This window comes from Pan paniscus, chromosome 10 (assembly GCF_029289425.2).
Source record: "Pan paniscus chromosome 10, NHGRI_mPanPan1-v2.0_pri, whole genome shotgun sequence".
NCBI classification, from domain to species: domain Eukaryota; kingdom Metazoa; phylum Chordata; class Mammalia; order Primates; family Hominidae; genus Pan; species Pan paniscus.
Window position 1 is genome coordinate 97,105,296 of NC_073259.2, and position 19,938 is coordinate 97,125,233.

Consider the following 19,938-nt stretch of genomic DNA (forward strand, 5'->3'; position numbering starts at 1 on the left):
TAAAATGGTTACTATAGTGAAACTGATTAACATAGCTATCATTGCACATAGTTACTTTATTTTTTGTAGCAAGAGGAGCTAAAATCCCCTTAAAACTCCCTAGTACAATACAATTCTATTAACTACAGTCATCATGTTGTACATTAGATCTCTAGACTTGTTCATCCCACATATCTGCTACTTTCTATCTTTTGACCTGCATCTCCTCATTACCTCTCTCCCCTTCTGGTTCTTAGTATCTGCTGTATTGCTTTTTATCTCTCTACTCTGTATATCTGACTTTTTTTAATAGTCCACATAAATATTGCATATGTTTGCATATGCATAAATATTGCATGTTGCATAAGTAAGCTCATGCAGTATTTTTTCTTTCCGTGTCTTGCTTCTTTCACTTGACATAATATTGTCCATGTTCATCCATGTTGTGGAAAATGGCAGGCTCTCCTTCTTTTATAAGGCTGAATAACATTCCATTGTATTTATACATTACCATATTTTCTTAATCCATTTGTCTGTCAAGGGATATATAGGTTGTTTCTATATTTTAGCTATTATGAATAACACTGCAAAAAACATAGGAGTACAGATGTCTTTACAAGGTGATGATTTTATATCCTTTGGGTAAACGCCCAGAAGATGGATTGCTGGGTCTTATGGTGGTTCAGGATTTCCTTTTCTCCACACCCTCACCAACATTTGTTATTTCTTGTCTTTTTGATAATGGCTATCCTAATGGGTGTCAGGTGATATTTCATGGTGCTATTCGTGTGCGTTTCCTTGATGATTGGCGATGCTTAACAGATTTTCATACATCTGTTGGCCATTTTTATGTCTTCTTCAAAAAAATGTCTGTTCAGGTATTTGTCCATTTTCAAACCTGGTTATTTGTTTTTCTGCTATTGACTTGTAAGAGTTCCTTATAAATTTTGGATATTAACCCCTTATCAGACATGTGGTTTGCAAATATTTTTTCTCAGTCCATAGGTTGCCTTTTCATTTTGTTGATTGTTTCCTTTACTGCACAGAAACTTTCCAGTTTTATGTACTCCTAATTATTTATTCTTGCCTTTGTAGCCTGAGGTTTTGGTATTATGTCCCAAAAATCATTGCCAAGGTTAATATCAAGGAGCTTTTCCCCTATGTTCTATTCTAGGAGTTGTATTACTTCAGGTCTTATGCCATTTAGTATTTTCAATCTTCTGGGGAGGTATATTTAGCCATATATTACAGAAAAGAAAATGAAAACATCCTTAATTTGCACAACTAGTAACTCCAGGAATTGGGATTTGAACCCAGCTATATCTGTCTCCAAAGTGTATGGCTTTCTGGTAACACTCTTAAGCACAAAACATCAAGATTTTGCCCACCTCAAGTCAATAATTCTTACTTCATCTTAATTCCGTTTACCTATGTGACATGCTTTTATTCTCTGCTTATTGTTAAATCAAATTATTATTAATACATTCTTTTAAAAAATGCCTAATTCTATTATTGGTATATAGTTATTTATGTTTGAGATTACTGGGCCAGCAGAAATCGAATAATAGGCCACATGTCAAAACTATATCCCCCCTTCCTTCTCATTTAGTTCACTGGAGCTGGCTTCCTAATATTCCATAACTTTTATGCATTTAGCTACAAATCAGGCTTGATAGTATAAATATAAGAAGAGCTAACATTTATCGGGTACCAAATATGTCACAGTCACATCATTTCATACCCCTTTGATCATCCTATGAGGTGGGTACTATCATATCTCCATTTTAAGAAAAATGTCTCTTATTAAGAGAATAATTTGCTCTAGGTCACTCAACTAGTAAGTAGCTGAACTGGGATTCAAACTCAGATCTTTTCTTAAATTATTTATAAATTCAGGCCTTACAGAAAAATCACAGGGATACCTTTTCTGCTTATCCATGTATGATAAGACCCCAAAGAAGATAAGCACTTTCTTTTCTATAACCAGCTAAACATACTTTTGAGCCCCAGAAAAGGAGTCTAAGGAAGAATAAGCAGTTCTCTCACTCCAGCCTACTCACTCTTCCTCCTATCTCAATAGTCCCTACAGAAACTGGGAGTCAAAAGTAGAGGGAAAAAAAAAAAAGTGAGGAGGCAGAGGACAGACATTTTTGAAGGAGAAACAGGAATAGCTTAATAAAGTCCATTCAAAAATTATCTTTGGAAAATATATATTTATATATATGCCTTGGTCCAAGAGCAATCACAACTAAAATTCAATTACTGTCCTTGCCAGAATCTTTTACTGACGTAAAGGTAGAATTTGTGCCAAATATGAAAGAAAGTCAACAAGTTCTTTCCTCCTTTTTTATTTCCCAGCAGCCAGCTACTTACAGCACCCCCTGATGAGTTTTTCAATCACAAACTTAGGAATCCATGACTTTTTACTGAATTTCAGAAAGCCCCACATGCTATGTGCATTCTCCTAAGGCTATAAGTCAAATAACAAACTATGCATTTTATTTCCAAGTAGGAACAATCTAGTTTCTCTGACAGTATCACACATACATTGTTCTTTTAAATCTCTTCGCCTATATGAAATCAAGATATGATTCTTAAACAACAAAGACTGTAATTGTATTGGCAACACAATCAGTCACCCTATCACTTAGATCCTGAATAAATGTGAGGAGCATCTGTTGAAATGGAATCCGTGGGCTCCTTTTAATGGGCCAAATGTCTCCAAGGACAGAATAGTGACAGGAAGCAATCCAGCTGCTCAGACTGCAAATCTTTGGTCCTTGAAAGAAAAATCACGAAAGCATCATGAAAAAAGTAAATGTGCACACTTTACCTTAGGAAAAGATTAACAAAGCTTAGTTAGAACACTGATCATTTGACTGCCTGCATTTCTATTTATTTCTCACAGGAGGTCTGGCAACAGTGAATTTTCCTCCCTGGTGTGCTCTTCAAATTATGATTTTCAAACTTTTTCAAGGCCACTTTAGGGAGGCAAAATATCATCTACCTGCCCTACCTACTTCCATTGCTACTGCAAAAAAGCAAACAAACAAAAATAGCAACAACAAAAAACACAACCTCATGAAATGAATGGAAAGAAGGGTGTTGTTGCTAATAAGGCACCAATGAAAGAGGTGAGCAAAATGGTTCTTCAGTGTCAAGAACAAAAATATAGCATGAAAATTATTGTATGGAGTAGGAGGTGGGGGCATCTCAGCAATCTAAAACTACTCAAAGCATATCTGAATGGCCTTGGGTGACTTGCAAATGCCCTTGGACCAGGGCAAGGCTACTTTGTAAGAGGAAATAAAACTTTTCTCATAAGAGAACGTTGCCCTTGTGGTTGGGGGAAAGGGTGCTGGGGAAAGGGAAAAAGTTCAAGTTCTAGAGTTGAAAGGGAGTTTATACAGTAGTTGTTCCAAGTCCCACAGGGTTGATGGCTCCTTATTGTCATTCTCACTGCTCCCCAGTCTCACTGATGTAGGGCAAGAGGAGCACAATGTAGAATCTTGAAAAGACTCTGACATTGCTTGCCTCAGCTCTCTCACATGTGTCTTGGGGAGAAGGGAACCTCAAAGCTCAAAGGACACATCAGAAAAGCTGTGCCTCATCTTCTTGCTCTAAGAGGATTTGGGTTTAATTTCCTTTTCCATTCTGCCAAAGGCAGTAAAGAAAAGAAAGATCTCAACCTTGCTGAGGGAAGGAAATGGCAGGGATGGCACTGAGAATGGCAGAATAGCTCTGGACAAGGTCATGGCAATTGATGAACATGCCCAGAGGTGCATACTTTGGGGCTGGCAACAGAAAAAAGTGCCAAGCAAGCTGAGCAGCATGGAGCAGTGACAGACAACGAGAGGAAGCAAGGGAGTAAGGCCAACTCTGAGGAGTATATGCAGCAGATGAAATCTGAGGCACCTCACTGCCTTTGCTGTGAGTAAAGATAGAATGAAAAAGTATGTAATGGATCCCTTAGGTATTGTGCTGTTAAAATTAGTCACTGACAGACTAAGAAGTTCTGGGAAGTTTTGTGAACAGGAAGAAGGTCATTATCATCAGCATCATAATATACATTCACTGGGCATTTCCTATGGCCCAGGAATTGTGCTAGCTCTTTGCATGCATTATCTGTTTCGTCCCCACAACACTTCTATATGGTAGGTATTGTACTTCCCTACATTGGTATGGCTTTTTTTACAAAAGATGAGGAAAGGGAACTCCTTGGAAGTTTGAGAATCATGCCCAAAATCACACAGCTGACACTTGGCAGAGTGAGCACTGTTTCTCAGGTCTATCTCACTCCAAAGGTGGACTCTTTATTTTTTATTTTTATTTTATTTATTTATTTATTTATTTTGAAATGGAGTCTTGCTCTGTGGCCAGGCTCGAGTGCAGTGGCACGATCTCAGCTCACTGCAACCTCCGCCTCCTGGGTTCAAGCAATTCCCCTGCTTCAGCTTCCTGAGTAGCTGGGACTACAGGTGCATGCCACCATGCCCAGCTAATTTTTTGTATTTTAGTAGAAACAGGGTTTCACCATGTTGGCCAGGATGGTCCCGATCCCCTGACCTCATGATCCACCCGCCTCAGCCTCCCAAAGCGCTGGGATTACAGGCGTGAGTAAACGCACCTGGCCAGGTGGACTCTTTAAACAACGCTAAAGCACTCCCAGCAGTCCTGCCTTGGTTTTCTGCTTAAGGTTTTCATTTATAATAGTCATATTCACTTATCAACTCATTAATGCGGCGAAGACTTATAAGGAACTACTAAGTGCCAGTCCCAATGCTCAGCAATGGGGAAACATTTACAGACAAAAATGAGCAGGATCCCAGCCCTTTTAGAGCTTTCAGCATAGTGGAGGTAATAGGCATAACCAAATTTATTGTACAAATAAATGTGAAATGAAAAATCTGACAAATACTATGCAGGATTTGAAAGCAGAAAAGAGTGGGAGGCATTTGCTAAGTCTGAAGGTTCCCTACAAAAGAGACCAGTGAGTTGACAATAGAGAATGAGTAGAAAATAACTAGGGAAAGGGTGGTGTTGAGAGCCGTATTTCATCGTGTAGTAAAGCCCTGTGGTGGGGAAGAGGGAACAGGACATACTGGAGGAAATAATAAAAAGATAAACGGTTATTACTGAGGCTACAGAGAGAAAAAGATAAAAGGTCTCTGGAGGATTTAAAAAAATAGTAAAGTCCTAAAAAAGAAAAAAAGCAGAATCTCACATATGTTTAAATGTTGAGAGGAAGGACTCAGTAATAATAAGAGCCAACATATATCTTGTTGGTCATACATTCCTTATACAAATATATGTATATGTTTTACATATATTTATTCATTTAACCTTCCTTATAAAACTTTGAAAAATGGGTATTCTTACTATCCTCATTTTATAGATAAGGAAATAGAAGGACAGAGTTTAAGTAACTTGCCCAGCTAGTAAGTGTCAGAGCTCCAGGATCATTTATCTTAACCAATATGGAAGGGGATAAATATATTAGAGAAAGTATAATCGATAGGTGGAGGTAGTAGTTCTTCAATCTCAGTCTACATTAGAATCAGCAAGTGTGCTCATGAACATTCAGATTCCCATACATTACCTACCTTCTAGGTTTCTGAATTAATAGGTCTAGCCTTTTTCAACACCAAGTCCAGGTGATTCTGATGCAGGTGCTCCAGGGGCAAAGCATGAGTGCAGATGTAGAGAGATTGCTATTTTTCCTAGGGGAGGTTGGGAGATTTCCTTCTAATGGCTTCTATTTGTTCTCAGAAATATAATATAGCAAACATGAATACTACAAGACAAACTTGAGTGTCATCTCAAAGACTCTCATCACCTACGAAAGGATTGAGAACAACCCGTCCCTGACCTTGAGAATTACGGTCCTGGTGGACTGCTGCATTTCATGCCCACTCTTGCACCAAGAGGAGCTAAAGAAGGCTTTATGTCTGTTCCTCCAAAAATTGCAGGAAGGAGTATATATCCTACAAGAGTGATAGGAAGGCCAGGTGATTGAGGAAAGACTAGATGAAGTGTTGAGACAAACTAAGTCAGCCAAGGGCACAGTAGGCTAGAAGCCCTATAAGAAGAACCCAGTAAGATCCAGAAGAGGAAAAGATATATTTATGGCTGAAAGGGAAGTACATGGGAGACTTGGTTTATTTACAGTGTCCTTGTGTTTGCAATGGGCATTGTTTAAAACTTCTTTTATCCCAGAATTATTTCCCAGAACTTCCTACCAGGTCTCCCAGAACACCGAGATTTACATCTGAAAAACCAGTGCACAACGGGGAACATCTGTGGTCTTCAACTTACACAGCTAATGGCCTTTCCCCCACTCTTACATCACCAGGGACCACAAGCCAACACATGCTGTAAGGATGTAACCAGCTGTAGGGAAAACATTCATTATCAGAGAGAATTGCCCAAGTCCTAAATACTCGGCTATGCAGGAAAAATAAAATTCTACTTAATGGAACTAGCAAAAGTTGACTTTTTGAAAGGCTTTCATGGGTCATTTTCATTGCCTATTTCAGTCACCCTTAAGTCACAAATCTACAACTGGAGTCTGTGATGTTCAGGCAACTCTCAACTATCTGTACATCCAGCAATTTATAATCCACATATAACCGAAATGCTGCATTTAGCTAGTAATCTCCACTGCCTCCTCCTCATCATCCGTAAATAACTTCCCTGGCACCTTTTACTAGAGGAAGATGCTTTTCTTGAGTTTAACTTTGTCTCCCTTCAGCTTTCTACTGTGAACTGAAACAGTCAATGTTCAAGTGTAAAGTAGTACCCCACGAAAGTGAACTAGGTACAAAATGTGGCATCCCTACCCCCACCTCCTTGTGAGTTTGTGGGAAGAGGGTGTAGTACACTTACTAAGTTGAACTATAAGCAGAACTTCCCTAGGTAGCCAGAGGAAAATGTCCATGAACTCAAGCCAAGCCAAAGCTGCCATTCCCAGCCTTGTGGGCAGCCAGCCCACCCTTTCGGAAGTGCCTCAGACAGTGCTTTGTTATGTTTCTCCAGTGAGGAAGCTTCCTGTAGGTCGCGGTGTCTCCTGCCTTGCAACCATGAGAATAGCTGGAGCTCAGTCATCTGTCCCCCTCATCCTGTCAGAAGGAAGGGTCAGAGAATTCCCATTTAAACAACCTTAGCAGAGTTGATGGAAAAAACATGAGAAGAAGGAAAACTACTGAGAGTCCAAATGGTTGTGGAAAATTATTTATACACACACACACACATACACGCATCACAGTCTATATGTGTATACACACCTATAATGTATATATATTTATAATACAGAAAAATAATAAATAATATGCCTAATAGATTATAAGTATATACATATATAAACATACACATATATGTATACATACATGTAGATATGTGTACATATGTATGTATGTGTTTTATATATATTATGTTTATTGTTTGTGTATTTATAAATATATAAAATATTGCCCTATCTTCCTCTCCACACATATTGGCTCGGATTTCACAGTGCTTCCAAGCATAACCAAAAGACTCAAAAGAATGAAAATTAAAAACACAATGCCAGTTTCCAGCAGGATGGATGGTAGTTGTCAAAACTTGATGTTCAAAGCCAGGATTAAAGGCTGATCTAGCCCATGGTAGACAGGTGCCTGAGGAAAGGAAGGATTTGGCAACTGCTTCCAATATCCTTCCATCTCCAAACATACAAGTTCAACAACCCACATTGTTCCCTTATTCTTTGTCCAAATGAGAAGAAATGCTTCTGCGAAGACATTTGTTTTAGCTTCCAAATGGTCTCGGAACACCCTGAACATCCTAGAATCTGCCTGCTGGGTGGAAGCAGGGTGGGAAAAGACATGCTGAGGACCACTTGGGTGGCAGGCTGTTCCTTCCATGCCCAAGGCATCTGTTCTTTGAAGTTAAGAAAACTTCCTCCATGGCACACTGATTTCCATACACTTTGATTCTTCAAGACTTTAAGTGATATGATAAGATAAACTTCCCCCGAAGGAACAAGGACAGCTGAGGAAGAAGTTATAAATGTTCCCAAAAAATCCCCTAATAATCAGAGCAGTCCATAGCAAAGTACTGTAGGCCTGTTGTTGAAAAGAGAAAACTCTGCCTTCCTTATGATAATCACTTTACTAATGGAAGTGTGTTTGTGAAGTGCAAATCTCCTTAGATGAGTGAAAAATTTCTTTTTTCTAAACTGCAGAATGAGATTGCCTGTCCCAAAGCAAACACGACAGGTGCATGTGATCTTTCTTCCAGCTGTTTTGGTTATTTTCTTTCATTTCTTTTTTTTTTTTTTTTTACATTTTTTTGAGGCAGAGTTTCACTCTTGTCACCCAGGCTGGAGTGCAATGGTGCAATCTTGGCTCACTGCAACCTCCACCTCCCAGGTTCAAGCAATTCTCCTGCCTCAGCCTCCTGAGTACCTGGGATTACAGGCACCCACCACCATGCCTCGCTAATTTTTTTGTATTTTTGGTAGAGAAGGGATTTCACCATGTTGGCCAGGCTGGTCTCAAACTCCTGACTTCAGGTGATCCACCCACCTTGGCCTCCCAAAGTGCTGGGGTTACAAGTGTAACCCCACCATGCCCTGTGAGGCCATGGTGGGGTTACATGTGAGCCACCACGCCCTGCCTGTTTTCGTTATTTTCCAACTCAGAGAAGGCCAGCCTGGCTTCATTCTTACTGGCTGGATTATTGTCTGACTGTTAGCACACACGTTTACCTAAGGATAAAAAGTCTCCAATGCAAATCACTGGTATTTAAACAGTTCTAAATCAACAGGTTCTCCCATGGGATTGTGTGTGAGCTGCTCGATATGAAAAAAACAGAAGCCAGCTCTGAAACTAAAGGACATAAAGGTCCTTTGCTACTAGAATGCTCATAAATGCCTCTGACAAGCATTTAAGACCCTCTGCAATCTACTTCCACCTGCCTTTCTAGGCATCACACCCCTGTCTTCAAATCAGGTCCTTGTCTCAAGCCCCGTCAAGCTGCTTTCTGCCTTCGTTTTCAGCATAAATCACCCCACTAGCTTTTCTTGTCCTCTCTTCTTGCCCTTACCCTTGGGATTCTAACCAGCCTGAGGAATTCAGCTCCTTGTGTACTTTAGAATTCAGACCACTGCATTCTCTTTCCTCTAAATTTTGTTGTACTCATAAAATTATCCCTTCAAACTCTTCTCCAGTTATCAGTACTAAACAAGTAATTGTTTCCCTAACTACATATAAACAAATTTTAAAATGCTATCTGTGGTATGAAAAATACTAAAACATGTTAATGGATAGAGGAAGAGCAGGGTGGAGGTAAAATTTTAGATAAGAGATAAGAAGAGATATTGTTGAAGAGGATACCTTTGAAATGAACAAAGGAAGCCTGCCATCAAATGGCTGAGAGAGGAGAATGTGAAGAATTTGAGACACTTGGCTTGAGAGGACCCCAACTGGTGTTTCAGAAACAAAAAGGAAGCCGGCTCAGGATGAGGAAAGTGATAATGATGCATTCAGAAAGGAGGGCAGTGGGAGATTATGTGGGTCCTTGATGGCTGGACAAGAAGTTGGATTTTCCTCTAGTGCAATGGAAAACCTTTGGAGGACTTTAATTGAGGAAGTGATATAAGCCAGTTTATGTTTTCAAAAGAGCTGTCTATTTACAACGTGAAGAAAAGACAGGAGGGAGGTAAGACCAAAGGCCTGGAGCTGACTTGCTGGGATTCCAGGTGAAAGGTAAGAGAGGCTTCCTTAGGGTGGTAGTGGTGAGATGAGAGAAAGTGGAGGGATTGGGGACATATTCTGAAGATACAGTCAACAATTTTTGATGATGAATTGAATACAGTTTATAAGGGAAAGAAAATCATCCAGAATAACTGCTAGATTTTTGACCTAAGCAACCAATATGACTTGGCCAATGTTATATTATATCCAGTCAATAAACACTATGATTATCTTCCAATTAGTGAATATTTATCATGTGTTTTGTATGCTTTAGCCATTGTTTATAATCATTAGACAAGCCTGTGAGTAGCTATTGTGACCAGCATTAAACTGATGAGGAAAATGGGGCTCAAGAAGTGAATTTGCCCAAAATCACACAGCTAAGCCAGGTTTCAAATCATGGCCAGTGGGACTCCAAAATGTGTACTCTCTCCATTCAGTTACTACTCCCTTAGCTTGTCCTCTGATTGCTAGATGTACTTTACCACTGAAGTTTGTCCTTCAGTTGTGTAGGCATAGAAGAGATTGAACAGCAGGAAACCATAAGTGAACTCCACTCCTCTCCGGATGGTGGATCATATAGATTATTTTTTCTTTACACATTTTTGGTTCTTTCAGGTTATTGGGGTTCTTTGTTTTGTTTTCTATAAGGAAAACTGGGGAATCAAAGCCAACTCTGGAGACAAACTGTATTCCAATTCCAGCCCTACACATAATATTTGTATATGCTTCAGCAAGTTTCTTAGCTGTGAAGAGTGTTAATTTCCTTGTCTATAAAGTGTGTATGTAATAATATTTACCTGGGCAGGTGGTATGAAGATTAAATGAGAAATGTAGGAAGCATTTAATGCAAAGCCAAGTAAAACTGACAAGTAGAAAACTCTTAAATAAGTGGTATATATTTTAGCGGGAGCTCCCAAGAGTAGACATCAGGACACAAACAATTCTTCAAGTCAGTATTTTATTTTCTGTAATTTATTTATGTCTTACTAGGTGAGGCAACTCAGACAAAAGAGAAAGTGACTTGCCTAATAGTCAAGATAAATTAGAGTCAGGACAAGAATTCCCGCTTCCTAATTCCCTGAACACATCCACTAAATCACCCAGTCTCTTGGGTATTGTGTGTTTTTTAAACTGCTACCCAAATGATTGCTCCTGGATTCTGTAAGCACCCAAATCACAGCTGCTACAGACTAGCCATTCGAATAAATAAACTAGAAAGTCATGCAATCAGGCTCAGAAGACTCCTAAATCAAATTTCTGCTAAGGATACACACTACTGAAAAATCTATTGCTCGTAGGAAAATTGTCAGTATGGCTTTAAGAGTTATTTTCATTTGGGATATATACAATCCTTAATCCATGTGTCTTAAAAGAAATACATTTTCTACTCTACCCTATCAAGTCACAAGACATAAGGAATTCTGATCTTCAACACAGAGATCCCTTGTCCTTAGGCTAAAACAATTCCCTTGAGGTTATTGTTAGAATGAGAAGCCGTTCTGATGCCTCCTTGATGATCAAAATTACCTGAAGAATTTAGTAAAAATGATTTCTCCATCTCCAAACTCTCAGAGATTCTGGTCCAGTAGGTCTGTGGTGGGGTCTAGGAATAAATATTTGTTAAAATCTGTTTATTAGCCACCAAAAAGGCAAATCAAAATCACAATGTGATATATCACACCCACAGAAATAGCTCTGATCAAACAGACAAGTTTTGATGAAGATGTGAAGAAATTTGAATTCTCATACACTGCCAATGGGAATGTAAAGTGGTATGGCAGCTTTGGAAAACAGTTGGGCAGTTGGGCAGTTGGGCAGTTAAACATAGAGTTCCCACTTGTCCCAGTAATTCCTCTCTTAGGTATTGATATGGTTTGGTGTCCCTACCCAAATCTCGTCTTGGATTGTAGTTCCCATAATCCCCATGTGTCACGGGAAGTACCCGGTGAGAGGTAATTGAATTATAGGGGCAGTTGCCCCCATGCTGCTGGTCTTATGATAGTGAATTCTTGTGAGATCAGATGGTTTTAAAGGGGCTATTTCTCCTTTGTTTGGCAGTTCTCTTCCTGCTGCCATGTGAAGAAGGACATGTTTGCTTCCCTTTCTGCCATGAGTGCAAGTTTCCCAAGGCCTCCCCAGCTGTGCTGAACTATGATTCAATTAAACCTCTTTCCTTTATAAATTACCCAGTCTTGGGTATGTTTTTATTAGCAATGTGAGGACTGACTAATACTGTAAATTGGTACCAGAGAGTGGGGTGTTGCTGTAAAGATACCCAAAAATGTGGAAGCAACTTTGGAACTGGGTAATAGGCAGAGGTTGAAACATTTTTGGAGGGCTCAGAAGAAGACAGGAAGATGTAGAAAAGTTTGGAACTTCCTAGAGACTTGTTGAATGGCTTTGACCAAAATGCTGATATGGACAATGAAGTCCAGGCTGAGGTGGTCTCAGATGGAGATGAGGAACTTGGAAACTGGAGTAAAGGCCACTCTTGCTATGCAAAGAGACTGGCAGCATTTTGCTCCTGCCCTAGAGATCTGTGGAACTTTGAACTTTATAGAGATGATTTAGGGTATCTGGCAGAAGAAATCTCTAAAGAACAAAGTGTCCAAGAAGAAGCAGAGGCCAGGTGTGGTGGCTCATGCCTGTAATCCCAGCACTTTGGCAGGTCAAGGAAGGTGGATCACCTGAAGTCAGGAGTTTGAGACTAGTCTGGCCAACATAGTGAAACCCCTTCTCTACTAAAAATACAAAAATTAGTCAGGCATGGTGGCATGCAACTGTAACCCCAGCTACTAGGGAAGCTGAGGCAGAATTGCTTGAACCTGGAAAGCAGAGGTTGCAGTGAGCTAAGATCGCACCACTGCATTCCAGCTTGGGTGACAGAGTGAGACTCTATCTCAAAACAAAAAAAGAAGCAGAGCATAAAAGTTTGGAAAATTTGCAGCCTGAGGGTGCAACAAAAAAGAAAACCCCATCTTCTGGGGAGAAATTCAAGCCAACTGCAGAAATTTGCAGAAGTAACTAAGTTACAAGGAGCCAAATGTTAATCAACAAGAGAATAGGGAAAATGTTTCCAGGGCATGTCAGAGACCTTCACAGTAGCCCCTCCCATCATAGGCCTGGAGGCCTAGGAGGCAAAAATGGTTTCATGGGCTGGGCCCAGGGCCTCCCTGCTCTGTATAGCCTCAGAACATGGTCCCCTGCATTCCAGCTGCTTCAGCTCCAGTTATGGGTAAAAAGGGCCAATGTACAGCTCAGACTTGGGCCTATGGGTGCACAGAAGTCAAGAATTGAGGTTTGGGAGCCTCTGCCTAGATTTTAGAGGTTGTATGAAAACTCCTGGATATCCAAGCAGAAGTTTGCTGCAGGGGCAGAGCCCTCATGGAGAATCTCTGCTATGTCAATGCAGAAGGGAAATGTGGAGTCAGAGCCCCCACACAGCATCCCCAATGGGGCACTGCCTAGTGGAACTCGGAGAAGAGGGCCACTGTCCTCCAGACCCAAAATGACAGATCCACCAACAGCTTACACTCTGTGCCTGGAAAGACAGCAGGTGCTCAATGCTAGCCCATGAAAGCCACCAGGAATGGGGGCTGTACCCTCCAAAGCCACAGGAGTGGAGCTGCTCCAGATCATGGAAGCCCACCTTTTGCATCACCATGCCTTGCATGTGAGACATGGAGTCAAAGGATATCATTTTGTAACTTTAAGGTTTAATGACTGCCCTATTGGATTTCAGACTTGCATGGGGCCTGTAGCTCCTTTGTTTTGGCCAATTTCTCCCATTTGCAAGAGGCATGTCTACCCAATGCCTGTACCCCCATTGTATCTAGGAAGTAACTAACTTGCTTTTGATTTTACAGGCTCGTAGGCAGAAGGGACTTGCCTTGTCTCAGATAAGACTTTGGGCTTGGACTTTTGAGTTAATGCTGGAATGAGTTTAAGATTTTGGGGGACTGTTGGAAGGGCATGTTTGTGTTTTGAATTGTGAGGACATGAGATTTGGGAGGGTCCAGGGGTGGAATAATATGGTTTGGTTGTGTCCCCGCCCAAATCTCATTTTGAATTGTAGTTCTTATAATCCTCATGTGTCATGGGAGGGATTCAGTGGGAGGTAATTGAATCACGGAGACAGTGAGCCCCATGCTGCTGTTATGACAGCGAGTTCTCATAGTAGTGAGTTCTCATGAAATGTGATGGTTTTTAAGGGGCTTTCCCCCCTTTTCTTGACACCTCTTCTTGCTGTGCCATGTGAAGAAGGACATGTTTGCTTCCCCTTCTGCCATGATTGCAAGTTTTTTGAGATTCCCCCAGCCATGCTGAACTGTAAGTCAATTAAGCCTCTTTCCTTTATAAATTACCCAGTCTCAGATATGTCTTTATTAGCAGCCTGAGAATGAACTAATGCAGGTACATACACAAGAAAATTGAAAACATATATCCAGGATAAAGCTGGTATACAAATATACATAGTGGCATTATTAATAATAGCCAAAAAGTGGAAATAGCCCAAGGGTCCATCAACCAATGAATGGATAAATAAAATATGGTCTGTACATACAATGAAATAGTATTTACCTATGAAGGGGAACAAAGTGCTGATACATGTTTACAATATCTATAAACCCGGAAAACACTGTGCTAAGTGAAAAAAACCAGTCATAACACATATTGTATGATTTCACTTACATGAAATGGCCAGACTAGGCAAATCTGAAAGACAGAAAGTAGACTACTGGTTGCCTAAGCCTGGCAGGTGTTAGCGGGTGGGAAAGGTCAGAAAGAAGGAGAAAGTGTACTTCTAATGAGTAAAAGGTTTTGGGGGAAGGATGATTAAAATATTCTAAAATGCATCTTGGTGATGGTTGCACAACTCAATAAATGTACTAAAGCCATTGGTTGAATTGTACAATATAAATGAGTGAATTGTATGGCATATGAATTATATCACATTAAGCTGTTATTATTACCAAAAAAATCTACTCAGGTGATTGTGATGTGTATCAATTTAAAAACCACTGTTTTAAATTTTTTCTACTCAAAATGTAGCCCATACACCAGTAATAGTAGCATAATTTGGGATCTTGTTAGGAATGCACAATCTCAGTGTTGGGATGGAAGAGGTTCTGCATTTTAACAAGAACCCTGGGTGATCAGTGTGCACATTAAAATTTGAAAACCAATGCTGTGAGATACTATTTAGAACCCTCTCAGTATTTATCTGCCCAATCCCAAATAACCACACCAAAGACTCTGAACTCCTTAATTCCTATAAGCATGCCAACTAGCATCAACAGTTCATCCAACGGTAGGAAAATACACCAAAACAATCTTGGAGAAAGCTTCAAAGAGAAGACTTTCATAAATAAATCTCTTTAGTGTGTCATAGGAGTTTTAAGTAGTGTTGCTAGAATCTCACTGGAGAACATAAAAGTGTTCCTGATTTTAGTGAAGGGGAGAATAGGACCATGTTAACCCCATAGTCAATCAGCAGAGACAGAGAGCTATAGGTAGTTAGAATTGAGAGGAAGGTGGATGTTTGTGTAATCTGACATATAAGTTAAGTCTCTCATTTTTCACTTGCCTTTAGTTGTCTTAATGGACAATATGTGATTTTTTTTTTTACAGTGTCACAAAAAAACTGTGATTTTTCTTTCACAATCACTGTCACTAATTTCCCATGTTTTATCATCCCATTTAAAGTACAGTTAGGGTACTTTAAAAAAATTTAATTCTTCATCACTGAGATGTGATATTGGTCCCTAGGGGCTATGTTTTCAAGTAGATAGGTACAATTCGTTCACTTGGCATTCCCACTAACAATACAGGGTCAGCTTACCTCAAATGCAAGCCATTGTACGGCCACATGAAATTTTTACAACCACAAAACATGGCAATAAGGGACCATTTTTACACTGTTACTTCTATGTACAGTGGCTGTGTTGTACAGAGGTTATTTAGACAAACAGTTGATCTCAGAAATGCCATTTATTTGTTGTATGAGTTTCTGCAAGCTATTTATGCAGTTTATGCCCCAGTGTACTCATCTCTAAATTGATATAATAGCTTCACAAATTTGTGGTCAGGAAGAAATGGCATAATGCACAAAAAGTACTTAATACACTTCTTAAGCACTCAATAATGTTAGCTATTATTATCACTGTCATCAAGATCCTAAAACTGGGATATCAGCAATGTTTGGCAGCATATTTGCTTTTAAATTATTTTATAATCTGACTACAATTTAGTTTGGACAAGGGTAACATACTTACAGTAAAAATTAACAATCTATAAGGCTGAATGGATTCAGTTATAATGAGATAGGGCATCAGGTGAGATGTCTGAAAGCCTGAGTTAAAAACCTTTACCAGGAAAGAGAATAGCTGGTCCTGTCAGACAAGATATTTATCAATACAAGTGGTTGCTGTGGGTTTAACTCAGTGCCTTCAAAATTCATATGGTGAAGTCCTAACCTCATTCCAGTACCCAGTGACCTTGTTGGAAATTGAATTTTTGCAGATTTAATTAGTCAGGTTAAGATGAGGTCATACTGAAGTCAGGTGGGTCCCTAATCCAATATGTGCTTAGGGGAAATTGGGATACAGACCCACACGCAAAGAGAATACCAAGTGACGATGAAGGTAGAAATCTGGGTGATGCTTCTACAAGCTAAGGAATGCCAAAGATTGCCAGCAAACCACCAGAAGCTGGGTGAGATGCATAGAACAGATTCTGTCTCACAGCCCTCAGAGGGTACCAACCCTGCTAAACCTTGATCTTGGAGTTTGAGCCTCAAGAACTGTGAGACAGTTAAGATTCTGTTGTTTATGCTACCCAATTTATAGTATTACGGCAATGCTAGTAAATGAATATGGTGCTATATGTGTGGCTTGGTAGTACATAAAGCAAGTCAATGGTTCTACATCTGTAGCATGGTTTCAAATCACCTGGAGGGTTTTTTTAAAAACATAGATAGCTGGCCCCCATCCCAGAGTTCTAATTCAGTACATCTGGGGTAGGGTTGGAAAATTTGTGTTTCTCATAAGTTCCTAGGTGGTGATGCTCAGGTTGCTATTCTGATGACATTTTGAAAACCTCTGGTATAGGTTTTTCAGACAAAGGAGAGAGATCTCAGGGGTTGACGAGTGGGGATTAAGAACCTGTCAGCAGCAGGAAAACACATGTCTGAAATCCTACCTTCTCAGAAAATCTCCAGGTCTCCCCATCTGAACTTCCTCTCCCCATGCCAACCCTATAACAAACTGAAAAAATTAGTTTATTTTTAATCAATGAGCAATATTGTTTTCAATCATAATAAGGGATCCAGCCATATCAAATCAATCAGTATTGGGAACTGCTACTCCAGGTCCCTGAAAAAGAATTTCCTAACAAACTCTTAGGAACTGAAGTTTAAGACTTCAGGGTACATTAGAATTACCTAGGAGACCTAGGACTCACTCTAGACATATTAAAGCAGAATTTATAAGGGTGAAGTTAAGGCAACTAAATTTTAAACTGGCTCTTCAGATAACTTTGATGAACTTCAAAGCTTGAAAAGTATGTGTTTGCCTTAGACCTTCCTAAAATCCACCCAATTTTTTTCTCATATGTGTACAATAATCTTATCTTTGTACTGAGGTAGAGTTCTGAGGCAGTAAGGTATAATGATATGGATACAAATTTTGGACTTAGTGTGACATGGGTTCATGTCCTCCTCTGCCTATAAATAGCTGAATGGTTTTGGATAAGTTATGTAGGCTCTCTGAGTCTCAGTTTACTCACCTATCAAATGGGGAGAGCCATACTGTCTCTGAAACAAGTTGAAAGTTAGCACAAATATTCACACATGCTTTTCACAAAACAATAGATATTTATTAGAAATAAATGATATTATCTGCAATGCTACTGGGAATTGTGTCTATGATCATTACCTCTTAACATAGTATCAGTCAATAAGTAACAATGGAATCCCTTATTATATTTACCAAGTTTTACATACACAGCATATAGTAGGCACTTAATAAATATTTACTTAGATGAAATAATACCTTATAGCATAGGTATCAAGAATTCAGAATTTGGAGCCAGGTTCTCTGGGTTCAAATTATGGCTTTCCTATTTAATCTTTCTATGACTCAGTTTCCTCATTTATGGCATAATAATAACAAACACTACAATCACAGAGATGCTGTGTGTATTCAATGAATTAGCATGTGTAATGTAATTAAAATGGTACCTGGTGTTACATAAGGACTTGCTTTATCAATATTAGTATTAAAATAGTAAGCATGTATGTGTTAAAGGTATGCCAATAAGAGACTGGCAGTGAGAAACAGGGAAAGCTTTTTAGGGAAGATTGAGTTTTGAGCTATTCTCATAAAGAGAAGTAAAATTCAACTATGTATTATCACATTCTGAAAATGTTCAAGGTCATTACAGTAACTACCCAGGGAAAGTGAGTAGGAAATTAAGCCCTCTAAAGAGTCTGATTACATACATAAACAACCACCACAACTTGTACCCTACACCTGCGTGTTATAATAAATTAAAATAATGAGGATCAAGGGGCAAGAGAGGTGGAGACAAGGTTGCATTTTTTAGGCAGATAACCACCATGTTTTCACTATTCATTTGGGTATGAGCTGGGTCTAGGTGATATGATACATGAATATTCCCAAATTTCCTTAATATCCAGATTTCTCCAACCACAGTAGAGTTGTGTTTAAGACTATATCCATTACACCATGGTTTGGGGAGTATTACAAGTTCCCCCAAATATTGGTGCCTATCTGGAATCTCTTGAATTAGAAAAGAAAATGTATGGGAAACACATACCCGGCACAAGAAGAATATTCAATGGAAGTTAACAGACTCTGAAGAAAACCAAACAACATGTAAAACTTGTATATTAAGAACAAGCAATATAACATAAATAAAAGAATGCAGGATGTTAAAGAAAGGAGTAGGGAAGGAAGTAGAAAGGTGGTTCTTGGCCTATGTCATGCATTTTCCAGCTTTGCTTAAAGCGCCCTCTACAGGGAACATACGTTTTTGGGGGAATCCCAGATTTTGTTCAATTAGTGCCTTTTATCCAGGAGTTCCATGGTTCTGGTAGAGACTGCACAGAAATCATGGAAGACATGAATTATGAACCTCAGCTGAGTAAATGAACAATTTCATGGAAGAGATGTGTGGCCTTCACTTTTCTACCCAGCTGCAAACGGGAGTTCTATTGAACCCAACTTACAAAGATGTGTAAAAAAACTCTGTAGCCCAACTAACCTGGGTTTGGTTTCAGATTGTCATTTACTATATGTGATCTCATGCAACTTAACTTTTCAAAATCTCCATCTCCCTGTCACTTAAATGGGAATAATAATATTAGCTACCTCAAGGGGTGTTCATTCATTCAACAAATACTTTTCTGAGTGTTCACTTTGTGCAGGGTAATATTCAAGATCCTAGGACTACAATTCTACACAAAATAGACAAAATCTCTGCCCTTGTGGAATTTATATTCCAGTTTCACACATGTGGCCAAGGCAGAGCAGCTTGCAAGGTGGCCTGGACCTGTTGCAATACCTTCTTTTGTTCTGGGCATCACTCAAAACTAGCCACTTTTTGGGTCGCCGTGATGGCGTAGCACCATCAAATGAGATATATACACATCTCCAAAGTGTTTAATATCTTTTTAGGATGTGGGAGTGACCAGATGCAACAACTTATCCTTTACCTTAGAAGAGATATCTTGGCGTGTCTCACACAATTAGAAGCACAGAAATTTCAATTCAATGGAAGACCCCCGGAATTTTGTGGGATTTATTTTCCACCTTCTGGCAGGCAAATGTCTTAGCAATATGGCTAGAGTAATTGTTACTTCATGCTCACCAGGTCGAATCAGCATAATAGTGACGTCCCATGGAAGGGATTTAGATTGCATTTTTGGGTTAGGGTGGGTATTTAATGTTAGGTGTGCTTAATACAGTTCTACGTCAGAGGTGATCCTCAACAAATGTTACTTATTGTTCTGCTCAGAATCGCTCCTGTACATCAGGATCTGACCCAAGCCCAGCAGAGGTGGAGGAAAGCTGCATATGGAATCCTTTCTATACAAATTGCTCTGGGTTTTCCTTTCCCTATTTACCATCAGAATGTTGCTCACAAAGACGTGAATGAACATTTAAAGCTAGACCCCAATAAATATTTCTCAAATTAAAGCACC

General features: G+C 39.5%; 1 long non-coding RNA gene across 1 annotated transcript in view; it reads right to left on the bottom strand.

The window, feature by feature from the left end:
- LOC129393528 (uncharacterized) overlaps window positions 1-19,938 on the bottom strand; it is a 299,465-nt gene that overhangs the window by 67,734 nt on the left and 211,793 nt on the right. Inside the window, exon 4 of the long non-coding RNA XR_010108853.1 lies at window positions 16,914-16,968. This is a non-coding gene — a long non-coding RNA (uncharacterized LOC129393528). The remainder of the gene's footprint in view (window positions 1-16,913; window positions 16,969-19,938) is intronic.